Consider the following 14,037-nt stretch of genomic DNA (forward strand, 5'->3'; position numbering starts at 1 on the left):
CATGTTTAAAACACAGCTAAGGTGCCTCCATGGCAGAATTGCTGGCACCCCTTTAGTCACCACATTAACTAGCTTACAGAAACATCCCATATAATATGACTACAAAGCCAGGTATAGAGAGAACTTTCTTGCCTGTGAAATCCACAGGGATACTGTGAACATAAATGCTATTCTTGCAGGACATTGGCTAACACTGCAGCACCAAGAAACTCAGGCAGTGTATCCAAAAGGGTTCAGTCAAAGGAAAGACGAAGAGACAGCTGTCTTATTAAAACTTCCTGGGACCCAGGATATCGGCACCCTCTATGCTTAATAGAGAACGAAGAGCCAAGAAAAAAAGGACTGTGCAATCGTGAAGACCGTCTTGTAGCTGCCTGGCCTCACAGAAGCTAGGGTAGGATGGGGTATGTGAGGTAATGTGCTGAACACATGCTTACCTCTGTCAAGTCCTTCTCCTTCTTAAAAACTACTCCCCCCATTGACGTCTTTTTGTTTTGCTTTGTGATGTAATGAATGGTCTGAGATTCTGTTATGTATATGTATATATATATATATATATATATATATATATATATACAACCATACATACGTGTGTGTGTGTGTGTGTGTGTGTGTGTGTGTGTGTGTGTGTGTGTTTGTGTGTGTGTAGGTCGGCATTATTGAAGGAGATGGGCCTGGGCTGTTTTGAAGGAAGTAAGCTTTAAGTCTGGCCATCAGTAACTGATTAAATAATCGGAAAGAGCTAGTGGTGATTAAGCTATAGTATATAAAGGCAGGTTTATTGGAAGCAGCACAAGAGAGCAGGAAGGAAGAGCAGGTGCTGGGGGTGGGGGAAGGGAAGGAGAGAGGGCAGGGTGGTGAGAAAAGGGAAAGGGTGAGGATGGCAAAAGGGACAGTGGAAGCAAAATGTCTGGTTTTCATAGTGCCTCTCTGGTAGAGTAGAAGCCCCGCCCCTAGATAGAGGGCAGGGCCTGCCAGCCACGCCCTGTGGCAGGACCTGACAATCAAGTGTGATTGGAACTCCTTTGTCTTCTTTATCTCTGCCTATGGTGGCGAGAGATGTAGCCTTTGTGAGAGATGTCATATTGGAAAGTGGTCTCTACACACAGTCCATCACTCCATACGGTGTTTTAGTAACCATTCTGACTAGATTTTTGGTCAAATGGACAAAAATTTGAGTTATCTAGGAAGGCGAGCCCCAGTTAGGAAAACACCTGTAATCAGGCAAGTCTGTGAGGCATTTTCTTGTTTAATGTGTAAAGTGGGAGGGCTCAGCCCTCTGAAGACAGTGAAATCTCTGGGGTCCTAGGCAGTGTGAGAGAGAAAGATGAGCCAGCCATGGAGAACAAGCCAGTAAATGCACTCCTCCTTGGCCTCTGCTTCTGTTCCTGCTTCCAGGTTTCTGCCTTAAGTTTCTACCATGACATCACTCAGTGATGGGCTGGGACATGAGAGGTGTGAACTGAAATAAGCCCTTTCCTTCCCAAGTTGCTTTTGGTCATGGTGTTTTATCACAGCAATAAAAAAAAAAAAAAAAAAAAAAAAAAAAAAAAAAAAAAAAAAAAAAAAAAAAAAAACCCGACTAAAAGAGTAGCATAAAAATATGATAATCTTGCTATTAACTGAAACGCCAAAAAGGCAATACAACAATATAATATTATCCTTCATTCTACATGAGCTAGAATAAAGCTAATATATTTCTATTCTGAAAGACTGTTTGGACATAGGTTAGCATAGCAATGCTTGATAACCAAAGGGAAAGAATTCTTTGAGGTTTATTTTTGTTCTTTGCTGAATATGATAAAATCTGAGTTTATGTGTTGAAGAGACCTGGGTTCCTATATCAGTTGCAATTACCTCTGCATAACTTTGAAGATATCCTTTAAGCCAGTTTCTGCATCTGTAAAATTATTACCTATCTTCATATCAGTAGAATTAAATGAGAATAATGCTCAGCCAAAGGACTTGTACTAGTAAGAATTCAATTTCTTAAATATTACTGCTCCCCTTTTCAGGTACCTTTATCCTGACTTTTACTAGGGAGTTTGTCATTAGGTAAATCATATTAATTTTATAATGGCATTGAAGAAAAATGTGAAGCACTACCTAGTTATTAATTTATCACTGTTTGTTAATCAGTACACAATTAGAAATTTTAATGTTTCATTTTTACTAATATAAAATGTAAAGGGAATAAATATAATTGCTTTGGTGAGATTTAAATGGCCTTTAGTTGCTGATGGAGAATTCCATGCTTCTTTCTAATGAGAAGGCACAGTAGAAAGAATGGAGACTTCCTGATATATTCATAGTTCAGTATTCTGAGATTCACGTGTGGTATATGAACTTAGTTAAAGCTACTGAGAATGATAGGTATGGGGCTGCTGATCAGGGTCAGTGGGAGTGTTGAAGAAATTTCCTTCTATCATAATCTTGGTACCTGTGAACTCACTGAGGTCTTAGAGAAAGAAGTACAGCAATGGTAGCATGTATGTAAATGAGGCTTCTGAGGGCTAAAGAAATATTTGTAAGTATAATTGATTTAATGGGTACTTTCATTTTGAAGTAACTGTCTAATAGAAATTTTATGTGAACCACATGCATAACTTCAACTTTTTGATAGGAACATTTATGTGAGCAAAATAAAACAGTATATGTATTTTTAATGAATTAATGTTAACTCAAAAGTAACCCAAACATTATAATTGTAATTTGAGGCAATATAAAAGTATTAATGATTTAATTTATATTTTATAATACTCTACCATTCATATTGCAACTTAATGAATAGAGCAAATTCTACTGAAAATTTTGACCTGAGATAATATTATGAACACTATCGCCAAAAAAGTGACTCATAAGTTATTCTTCAGCACACAACTGGACAATGTACAGATAGTGAGAGACTTCTGAGTTCTCAGTCCTAAATGGAATGTCTTCATCAAACCTCTCCCCGTAGGGCTCAGAAACCTATGAGGAAGAAGTGGAGGAAAGATTGTAGGAGCCAGAAATAATGGATGACTCCCAAGAAACAATGCCTTCCAGACACAACAGGACTGATGCACATGTGAACTCACAGAAGCAGTTACAGCACACATAAGGCCTGCACAGATTCAAGCCTTATGGGAGCCAATGCTAAATGGGGCTATGGACATATCCTCTTACCTCTAACATGTATCTGCGACTGACACACATTGCAAAGGAAAATTTAAAAAATTTCTTCAATGGATTCTCTATTTACATGTAGGCTTTCTGTCCAGCAGTCAATGGCCAACACGAAATGAACTCAGAAGTACTTTTGTAGACTTGTTTTGCCTCATGTTTCTCTGTTTGGGCACTCTTTCCTTATTGATTTTTGACTCGTATATTATGTCTTGTAATTTTGTGTTTTTATGGATTGTGTGTGTGTGTGTGTGTGTGTGTGTGTGTGTGTGTTTCATGGGTTTTCCTTTTTTAAGTACTGTTTGTTTTGTTTAATTTTCTTTTGTTGTTGCTTGGTTGAAAGTTTGTTTTTTAGAGAAAGAGGGGCATGGAGTTAGGTGGATAGAGAAGTAGAAAGAATCTAGAATGAGTTAGAGGAGAAGAAACTGTAAGTAGAATATATTTTATGAAAAATTAATTTTCAATAAAAGGAAAACAATATCATTCAAAAATAAAGAAAGGAAGACAGACAGGAAAGAAGGAAGGAAGGAGAGAGAGAGAGAGGACAGAGGAGAGAGGGAGGGAGGAAGGGAAAGAAGGAAAGAAAGAATCAAAGAAAGAAAGAACAGAGGCTTGACGGAAGGCATGGCCTTCAAAGAAAATCAACTGTCCATGGACCATCTGATGCTCTCAGGCAGAGTCCCATCCTCAGCAACAGAACCTGACAAACAAGGGCCATCCTTTTCCACACCTTTCAAATGATAAAAATGATACTAGATAAGCTTTTTTGGTGACACATTGTTACTTGAGCAATAATAAACAGCTATCATACCATCTATGTTACTAAAAAAGAATCATCATTAAAACTGAAACGGGGAAAACAGTCAGCTTTTAAAGTTTCAGCATAATAAAGCTGGGTGTGGTGATGCAAACCTTTAATCCCAGCACTGGGGGTTCAGAGACAGGTGGATCTCTGTGAGTTTGAGGTCAGCCTGGTCTACAAAGCAAGTCCAGAACAACAGAACACAGAGAAAGCTTGTCTTAAAACAAAAACAAAACAAAACAAAATTTGCTACATGCTAAAGGCTAAAATGTTTTGTTTTGTTTTTTTAAGTTTTCAAAATTCTTAAAAATACAGTTTTAGGATCATGTAGAAATTAAGAATAAGCATGAAAACCATAACAAAAAAGAGTTAAGAGAGTGAGATAGAAGATCCCATGTGCTTCTCGCTCTGTGTCTGTTGTCATAAGAGACTGACTAAAAATATCTGCAAGCAAAGAGTTTGTTTTGTTTACAGGATTACAGTCTGTCATCAGAAGAAGGCAAGGCAGGAACCTGAAGGCAGGAACTAAAACAGAGGCCATGGAGGAGGAGGAAGAATCGTCTGAATTTCTCAGCTACCTTCCTCATACAACCCAGGACCAACTGCTCCACTCAAAAGCGTGTTTAGCCCTCCTAATTCAATTAGCAGCTAGTAAAAAGCCCCATTGTCTCTTGCAATCTCTCTTCCCCCTGAGCCTTAGGTGCAGAAGTTCTGTTGCTGATGTGTTTGCTGGGGCTTGGCTCTTCAACTCTGCATTTGGTTGGCTGTAATTCTCTTTAATGATCTCTGTGTGTTACATAGAAAAATTACAGTGATGATGGGTATGGCCTGCACTCTATATGTATTGGGATATATGTATGCAAAAGCAATTAAGAAAGAAAATAGTATGAGTCTTTTGCTGTTCTTGTTGTTCTTATTGTTGTTGGTGCTCCCAAGACAGGGTTTCTCTGTATACTTTTGGCTGTCCTCGACTTGCTTTGGAGACCATGCTGGCTTCAAACTCACAGCAGTCGCCCTGCCTCTGCTTCCCTTAGTGCTGGGACTAAATGCGTAAGCAACCATACCCAGCTAGAAAACCTTAAAGAAGTTGAGAGTGGGCCATGGAAGGCTTTGGAGGGAGGGTAAAGGAAAGAGGCAATGATAAAATCACACTAAAAATCTCAAAAAACTAAAAATGTTAAATAGAAAAGTTCCACTGCCACTGCCACAGGCCAGGCTGATGGGGCAAGTCCTACACTGAAGTTACTTCTCTCAGGTGTGTCATTCGACAGCTGAAACTAATGAGACAAGCATTCACAGTGAGACGATCTCAGCGGATGCTGGAAATTATGACTCTGGTGTTTAACTCTGATTACCAGTAAAATTGTCAATTAATTACTAAAGAATTCCTTTGAACAAAGTCAAAGAAGAACAATATGATAGATAAGAAAAGAACCAAAGCTAAAAACTAACTTATCAAATGATTAAACAATCCAGTAAGTTTCATTATTAATATTACTACATTGCATCCAAAAATTTCAATAAAATACATAGATAGTAGAGAGAAAAACATGTGTTGAACATTTGAATAATGCCAGGGCTATTGACATATGCTCATTAAAGTATAAATATAAGAACTTGAAGGCAGCCAAAGGCTGTGTTGTATCTTTACAACGATATCAGATACTTTCTACCTTATCAACCTTAGTTGGGGGCATAAACTGACAACAAGTGAGCGCTGGCATAGAGCCCTCCTGCTTCACAGAGGTTATTGTAAAAATGGGTGGGAAATAAACTATTGCTGACTCCTTAGAGCTTTTTTTTTAATAGTCCTATGACATGCTGGACCATTACGTCAGAGACATCTGGAAAGCAAAAGATCTAGAATGATGTCCCAGACTGACAAGGTAAGCTAATGAGAGTAAGTGTAACATTGAACACTGACCTCATATTAAGAGGTATTTCTTGAAAATTTGAAATGTTCTATGACTCCAAGACCAGAAGAGGATGTAACATGATTTGATTTTCAATATAGCTAAGCAGAAGTTTAATTGTATAAAGCAAGTTAGAGTTTATTATCCAAAATTTGGAGGGACTGACAACATTAGTTTGATCATTTGGGCAGGTTTTTGTTTGCTTGTGTGTTGTTTTTAATTCTGATTAGAAACCTGAAGATTTTAAAGAAAAATAACAGACAGAAATTATTTCACAGAAGTTGAATAAGAGTAGGAAATTTAAGGGTTAGATAGCCTGTTATGTGTGAGCTCATCAAATTATTTTAACATTGTTAAAATCTAAGAAAAAGTACCATATCTTGACTACACAATCGATACAAATGCTTTAAATAGGTTATTGGTGTAAGACCAAGATTATTGAGTAGGAATGAGAATATATTTTAATAAGTATATACATAATTTATACACATAAATGTATGTGTCTTTCACATTTATATGAGATAGATCAAAAACAAAGAAATCAGGAGTTGGCATTTAGTATAGCAGATACTCAAAATGACCAAATGTACCCTGGAAGGTAAGCTGTCAGGAATATTTTACAAACAGCTTCTCCATTTGGTAAGATGCTGGCCTAAATGATATCTGAGGCTCCTTTGAGTTTTCTCATCCAAATCGATGGGGCTGTGGAATAGAGACATTTTCCTCTGAGCACGTGACTCTGGGTGAATGGTTTCCTCTGAATTACTATTCTATAACCACGAGAGATGAGCAGTTATTAAGCAGGAATGGTTTCTCCAATTCCTCCTGCCTTGATCTATGGGTGTTATCATCATAGCACTCAAATTCAATATTGAGTGAGCCTAGCATCTCAATCAAGTCACTTTTTATCTTTTTTATTGCACTTTGTACAAGCAAAGATACAGACTCACTCCTCATATTTTGATGATGCCTTTGCCTCTATTATTTTCTAAAAACAAGCAATTTTTCCCCTTCCAGACACATTTTAAATTGCAAGTCAATTAAATTTGCAAATTATTTTAATTTTTAACATATATTCAGCCTAATTCCAATGGTGACAGGCTTTATAATCTACACTGGGGCTGAAATAAGGATGTTATAACACTAATTCTAAGCTTTGATGGTGTTTGAGTTCCTGAGCAGGGTTGCATTAAAATGGAGTCTCAGCAAGCCATTGGTAGAAATGCCACTAAGTTTATCCATTGTTTCTGCTTTAGTTCTTGACACAAAGTTGCTGCCCTAAATTCCAACCCTGAGTTCCCTTAGTGATTGACTGTGACATTAGAGGGTAAGCCAAATAAACCCTTTCCTTCTCAAGTTGTTTTTGGCATTGGTGTCTGTCACTACTACAGAAAGCAAACTAGGACACTACAGTAACCAATATTCATCTTCTGTTCCCCCAAGAGCAGCCCACAGGATCTATGGAAATATGAAGTACTGTGCTCTAACAATTTATTACCATGGTGATTACAAACTCATGAGGATATGGGTGGGAATATGAAAGCACATCTTCCCATCATTGCAATCCACTCCATGATGGATCACTTAGACAACGGCTTTCAAACTCTGGACTTAAAGGTACTCAACTAAATCAAGCACTATGTGAAGAACAGAGAAGAAGTAATAGAGACTACATGAAAATAAGTGATCCGTTAAAGAGAGAAAACTGAATGAGTTCTGCAGATGCCTAGTTTTATAATCGAGACAATAAATACATGTTATGAATTCAAAAGCAGATTTGAGCAGATGTAAAGATATCAACCAGTAACCTGATTCCTACCAAGTCTGGAAAGCAGAAAGAGACAGGACTGAAGGGAAGCAAACAGACTAAATCACATGCCACCAAAAAGGAGCCCAGAAATAGCATCATAGACCCCAAAAGGAAGACAGAGATCATTCTGAAAAAAATATGGAAAATAATTAAGGATGAATTTTTATAAATATAATAAAAAGATCAACAAACCAAAAGTAAGATGAATTCAGAGAATCACACATATACATTGTAGTCAGGTTTTGAAATGCCAAGGACAATGACAGAATTTCACATTCTGTAGGAGAAACATGGCTCATCGTTTATAAGAGATCCTTAGCAGACAAGAAAATTCCATCAGAAATCCGGAGTCCAGAAGGCTGTTGTATTCATAAAAGTGAATTCAAAAATTCAAAACAAAACAAGACTGTCAGTTAAGAACCCCACATCAACTGGCAGTATCCTTCAGTCATAAAGTGGGCATTATGAGACTCTCAGATAAAAGTAAAGTTCATTACCACTAAACCTTCAGTGTAAACATCAAAGGATGTCCCACAGGAAGAAAGGAAAGGTCACTTGGCAGTCGCCTGCTGCTTCTGAGTGTGCACAGTATCTCAGTACTGCAAATACAAGAACTGCAAAAGCCAGTGTTATCTTAACACTGCATATAACCCCACTAGAGGCTCCCTCTGTGCCTTGAAGGCCTAGGACAGGAACTATCCAACTCACTATGACCCAATGCCTACTCCATGAGACTTTAGTTCTAAGAGGCCCCTGAGTATCCACAAGCAAAATGAAGATTTTCATAAAAGGAAACCAGAAAAGATAGTAAACTTTTCATTGCAAACAAATAAATATTAAACAAAGGAATAAGGAGAGAGAATTGTTGTGGCACACATCCTTAATCCCAGCGCCGAGGAGACAAAGACAAATGTATCTCTGTGAGTTTCAGGGCAGCCAAGGCTACACAGTGAGACCTTGTCTAAATTAATTAATTAATTGAAAATTAGCATGAAAGAGGAAAATACAATACATGAAAGGAAGAAAGAACAATGGCTATAAGATATATAGAAAACAAATATATAAAATTAAATAAATCCTATTCAGGTAAATGGACTAAGTTTTCAAATCCAAACTATGCCTAGAATAGATTTACTAAGAAACATAATAATGCCGTCAACAAGATAACTCACTGACACCAAAAGACCTTAAGACTTAGAAACTGAACCGATGGCAACAGATAGTACATGCAATAAGTAAGCGACGAGTTATTCTACTACCACTTAACAAGGTCAAAAATTAACAGGAGACAGAAAGAAGTTCTACATTAATGAACCATTTACTGTTGCAAGAAGGCAAAGCTATAAATAGTGTAAGAAAAAAAAACTGTGCCAGTATCTGATGGAGTTATAGGGATCAGTAGTCCTATAGAGAGAGTGACGAATTCCACATTTCACTTTAATAATAAGTGGGGCATTACAGAATAAAGCAGTAGGGTAAAACGACCTAGGTTTAGCAGACAAGTAAAAGGCATTCCACCAAAAAATGGGGTCTTGAATAGATATTTACCAATCGTGATAGCTGTGTTAACCAAAATAACTTTAAAATATTCCTCTTAATTCTTGATAATTTCATACTATGTTATGAATCTAAAGAAAGAGATTGGTTACTCTCATAACATTTTTATCATTATCGCACCAGTTTATACATTGTGCCGGGTTTGTCATTAACTTGTGAAGTTCACATCAGCATAAGACTGAATTGCTCTCCTCTGGTTAAGTCCATAGCACCTTGACACTATGAAAACTAGCCACTTGTGACTTTACTACCATAAATGCGAATGTACTGCAGCTTTATCTAACCTTAAAAATAGGAGGAAATTTTGGCATGTCCTAAACTTAGACAGTCAAGAGAGAACTGAGGAATGTGAACTGTGCCTGTCACGAATACCACTTGATTCTGTGATATGAAATGTTTGGAGTATTCAAAATTATAGCCACAAAAGCCTAGTGAATGTTTCAGGATGAGTGGTAGGGTGGATTGAGGGGTTATTTTGGGAATAGGGTGTAGCTGTAAGGTATAGTTGGGTTCGTCTAAAAATGGCTGACAGGGGAAACGTGTGTAACACAGATTTCATCATAATTAAAGAAAAAGAAAATGGAAGGATGATTGGAAAATCTAAGAAAATCCACTTCAATTTTATATCAACAATTTAAAGCATTCAATATCTAGGTTTTGAGATGAGTGGAGTATTCTATAGAAGCATTGCATAACAAAAGTATCTTAGAAATAATATGAAACTGAATGGTGAAATTTAGGAGATGGGTACTTGGAGGATCCCTGCTTCCTTGGAGTTTATTTGTGCTAAGCTGAGGTGCTGGAATATTATAAACAGGAGGGTTGGAAGAAAAAGCTGGGGAAGTCTGTAAATTATTCAGAACAGAGAGAGTTAACATTTGCATTGCACCCTCCAGATTTTGAAGCTGGCATTTCCCTGTTTGGTGCTCCACAGTGCTTAAATGTTCTCCATTATAATCCCAGGATTTGTCCTTGGTGGAGGCTGGAGGCAGGGGCATCCCAGGGGAGGATTATTGCTTGCATTGTTAGTTAAAAACACAGTAAACAAATGACAAGGAATTCACCATAGGGAACTTGAGCCTTGAGCTTTGAGATAGTAGAGGATTCAAATGGGATTTTCAAAGTTGTATTGCTGGTTTTGCTAAGAGAACAGATGTGAAATATATATCTATCCCTATGTACCCATATATATATTCTCTCTCTCTCTCTCTCTCTCTCTCTCTCTCTCTCTCTCTCTCTCTCTCTCTCTCTCTCTCTCTCTGTCTGTCTGTCTCTCTCTTTCACAACATACAGAGTGAGCAGCCTGCTTTGCCCATCACATTCACCACAATGAGATGTTCAGTATCCAGTGTACATGTTTTTAATATATGCCACTTCGTGTCATCTAACTGGATTCAGCCTTTTATCTTCTGCATCATATCATTTAAGATGCTCTTATTTGCTTTGGTTGTTGAGTATTAACTTATTAGATGAAAATAGTTAAACTACTTGTACAGGTGAACTGAATGTTCACAATCAAGTGAATGTGCTGTTACGTTACTAACAGCCTTACGGTTTGCCCTCTTCACCTCCATGAAGACATGATTGGGATTTCATTAAACAACTACTAATGAACATTAAAAATACTTTCTTTATATGAAAACTTCCTAACTAAATAGAATAAAATAGGAAAATGTTGTTTTAACATGAAAATGACAACTATAGTTTTTTCAGCGCCGAAAAATCCATGTTGACTACGTGTTTCTTTGTTCTTTTATTTCATAAGAGAATTTGTTGTTTCTGCTTTTGGAAAATATGCTATATAATTTGGTGCTCTAGGTTTTAAGTACATATCTACATGCTTTATTTATTTGTTTATTTATTTATTTATTTACTTATTTATTTTGAGAAAAGGTTTCTCTGTGTAATTGTCCTGGCTGTCCTGTACTTACTTTGTGGACCAAGATGGACTTGAACTCACATAGATCCATCTACCTCTGCCTCACTGAGTGCTGGGATTAAAGGCATGTGCCACCACATCAGGCTACATACTTTTGAAAAAATACATATATATAGGAATAGAGAGACATCATTTCAACAATTCAAAGTGTTTGTTGTTCTGGAAGAAGACCTGGATTTGGTTCCAGTACCCACATCAAGAAGCTCAAGAGCACCTCAGATTCCTGCAGCAGAGCACTGATGCCTTCTTCTGTGCACACATCCTTACACAGACATGAAGTGGAAGTTTCTGGTTCCTTTGAAGATTCAGTTGTATCATGTGAATATGGTTTTTGTTTTGGTCCCAGGAATGTAATGTACAAGTGTTTTTCCACAGCTCAACAGCCTTGTGGCCTTTGTTAGCAGAAAACAAACTTGTGAGAGGGCACCTGAAGTTTTGCTGGAAGCTGTTTTATGAGAGGGCAGGTGATGTTTTTAGTGCAAGGGGCATGGTTTTTGCCAGATGCAAAAAAACACTTCGTGTGGACTCTCAGAGGATATAAATAGAAGCCACAGACAGTGAGACAGTTCATTTGCATCACTGTGCCATGCGGGCTTACATCGCTTCACTGGCCTTTTTCTACACACTTCCCTTTGCAGAGAGGAATGCTCCACAGGACTTCCTGTGGCTGATGGCAGGAATTAGGATCATTTGATTGACCATATATCACGTTGTATGTATTTTTGTTGTTGTTTGTAGTTATCAGGAATCCCTTGGAGTAAAAGCTTTTGTACAAGAAGTTCTTGACCACGGTTTTTTTTTTTTTTTTTTTTTTGGATCTTTGTGTCTATGGGAGAACATTATTTCTTTTATAGCTTGATCTTTGGACATTAGAAACCATTCCACAGTAAATAAAATCTTTCTGTTTCATTCCATATATAGGTACTTCTTTATCTACCAGTTCCTTGTCTAGGAAGGAGGGACAGAATTTTAATCAACAATATGTTTTAGATATCTTTTAGATGAATTTTTTTGGAGGTAAATAGAGTTAACTTCATGGGTAAAATTCAGCTGTGCTACTTCCCGGAATGCAAAATGTGGGACTCTGCTGTCATTGCGGTAAAATGTTCAGCCTTCATTTTTCTGCCTTTTCAAGTATTAGAGATTTGTCAGCGTGATGCGTGACATGTGGAAAGCCACTAGTATTTCATCTCTCAGTGTGTTTCTCAGTGAAGTGGCAAGCATATTTTGTTTTTACATTAGTTTGCTCATCCATGCTTTGTTCTTTTTCTTCTTAGGTCCTGCTGTTGGTTTTGTCTTGTTTTTCCTGTTTTTGGTAGTGATGGTGTTTGAGATATTGGTATTTTCCTTCTTAAATTTATTAAGGATGCATATTGGAGGCATGCAACTGGCTACAAAACCTCTTTCTTGTCAGGCATACCTATGTTGCAAATGTTCACAAAAGCCTGCCTCTGCGAGGCACCAGCTCTGGAGGTTTCTTTCTCCTGTCTAAAAATTAGCAGGGATGTAGTTCTCCGTTTCTAACTCACCCATATGACCTGAGCCCCTAGTTCCTAATTTATTGTGTGCAGCTTGCTGTACTGTGCAGACACACTCTTCTCTTCATCCCCACCTGGAAATCTGTTTGTTTTCTCCATCACCGGGACACTGCAAATTAGCTACAATTCTCTATTCTGCAGCCTTGGGGTGAATCCTGTTTTAAGCCTTGTATTCCCTGTAGGTACAATAGCCTTGGGTTTTCCTTGAAGGGAAATTTTGACAAGCAGAAGTTACATTTCTACAGATACAGATTGTGGAAATGGGGATTCCTTCCAGTAGCATGAATACTTCACTCTAAGGATTTCTCACTGTGACCTGGGGGTTCATGAGATTTGCAAGAGCATGAGAGGTGCACAGCTCCTTTTTCGAGCAAAAAGGAATTCATATGCTTTTGTTTTGTTCTCATCCATTTGTAAGTGTGATTTGCAATTCTTCAAGGCAGAATGATTCATAATAACACAACAGTGAGGGCAGAAACTCATGAACAGATTCAGGTATCACAGAGATTTGCAAAAATGTAAATAATGCAATTCTCAATGCAGTTGGTTACTTAGAGAAATAATGATTATTTATTTAAATATGTCATACATATTTCTTTTTAAATGAATTAATAAATATTTGAATTTCATCTCAAACCCAACTTGCTGCCTGGGATACCACTATATAAGAAATATATGAACAAAAGCAATAGGGAGCCTCAACTTTAAATAAAAATTAAAAATAACCCTAAAAACCAGACATACTGATTCTGTCTTTGAATATAACTAAAGACATCATAATGCTTAATAGTTTCTTCTAATAGCCAGAATTTCTCTCTTCTGGACTTGACTCAGTGTGACCAACCTTCCTCTACTCACATTCAATCCAGAGGGATGGTCCATTCCTTGAAGCCATCAGTCTTTCCCATGATCAGAGCTTCACCGAGAAAGGACCTGGCTAACCTTCCTCACTTTGGCTTCTGGTTCCTTGGAAGTGTATTTCACAGAAACACAATTTCTGCAACATTTGATTATAAGCCACAAAGCTTGTGGCATTGTCTTTATGCATTAGCATTTTGCCCTTTTCCATGAAGGGTTTGGACATTTAATAAACATATCAGAAAGAAGATGGGGTTAAACCATAAACCACAGCCTGTCGATACTTCCCATATCAGTTAGTGCAAAGCCCGCTCCCTCTCTGTTTTTCCACCCCTCGCCCAATACTGGGATACTAATTCGCTAATCCATTCAATGATGGATTGAAAATTTCCTATTTAAAATGCATTTCTAACTCATTGCTTGTTTTCAATGGGAGAATTCTGAAATTCTGTAATGGA

Source organism: Acomys russatus, chromosome 20 (assembly GCF_903995435.1).
Source record: "Acomys russatus chromosome 20, mAcoRus1.1, whole genome shotgun sequence".
In the NCBI taxonomy this organism is placed as follows: Eukaryota; Metazoa; Chordata; class Mammalia; order Rodentia; family Muridae; genus Acomys; species Acomys russatus.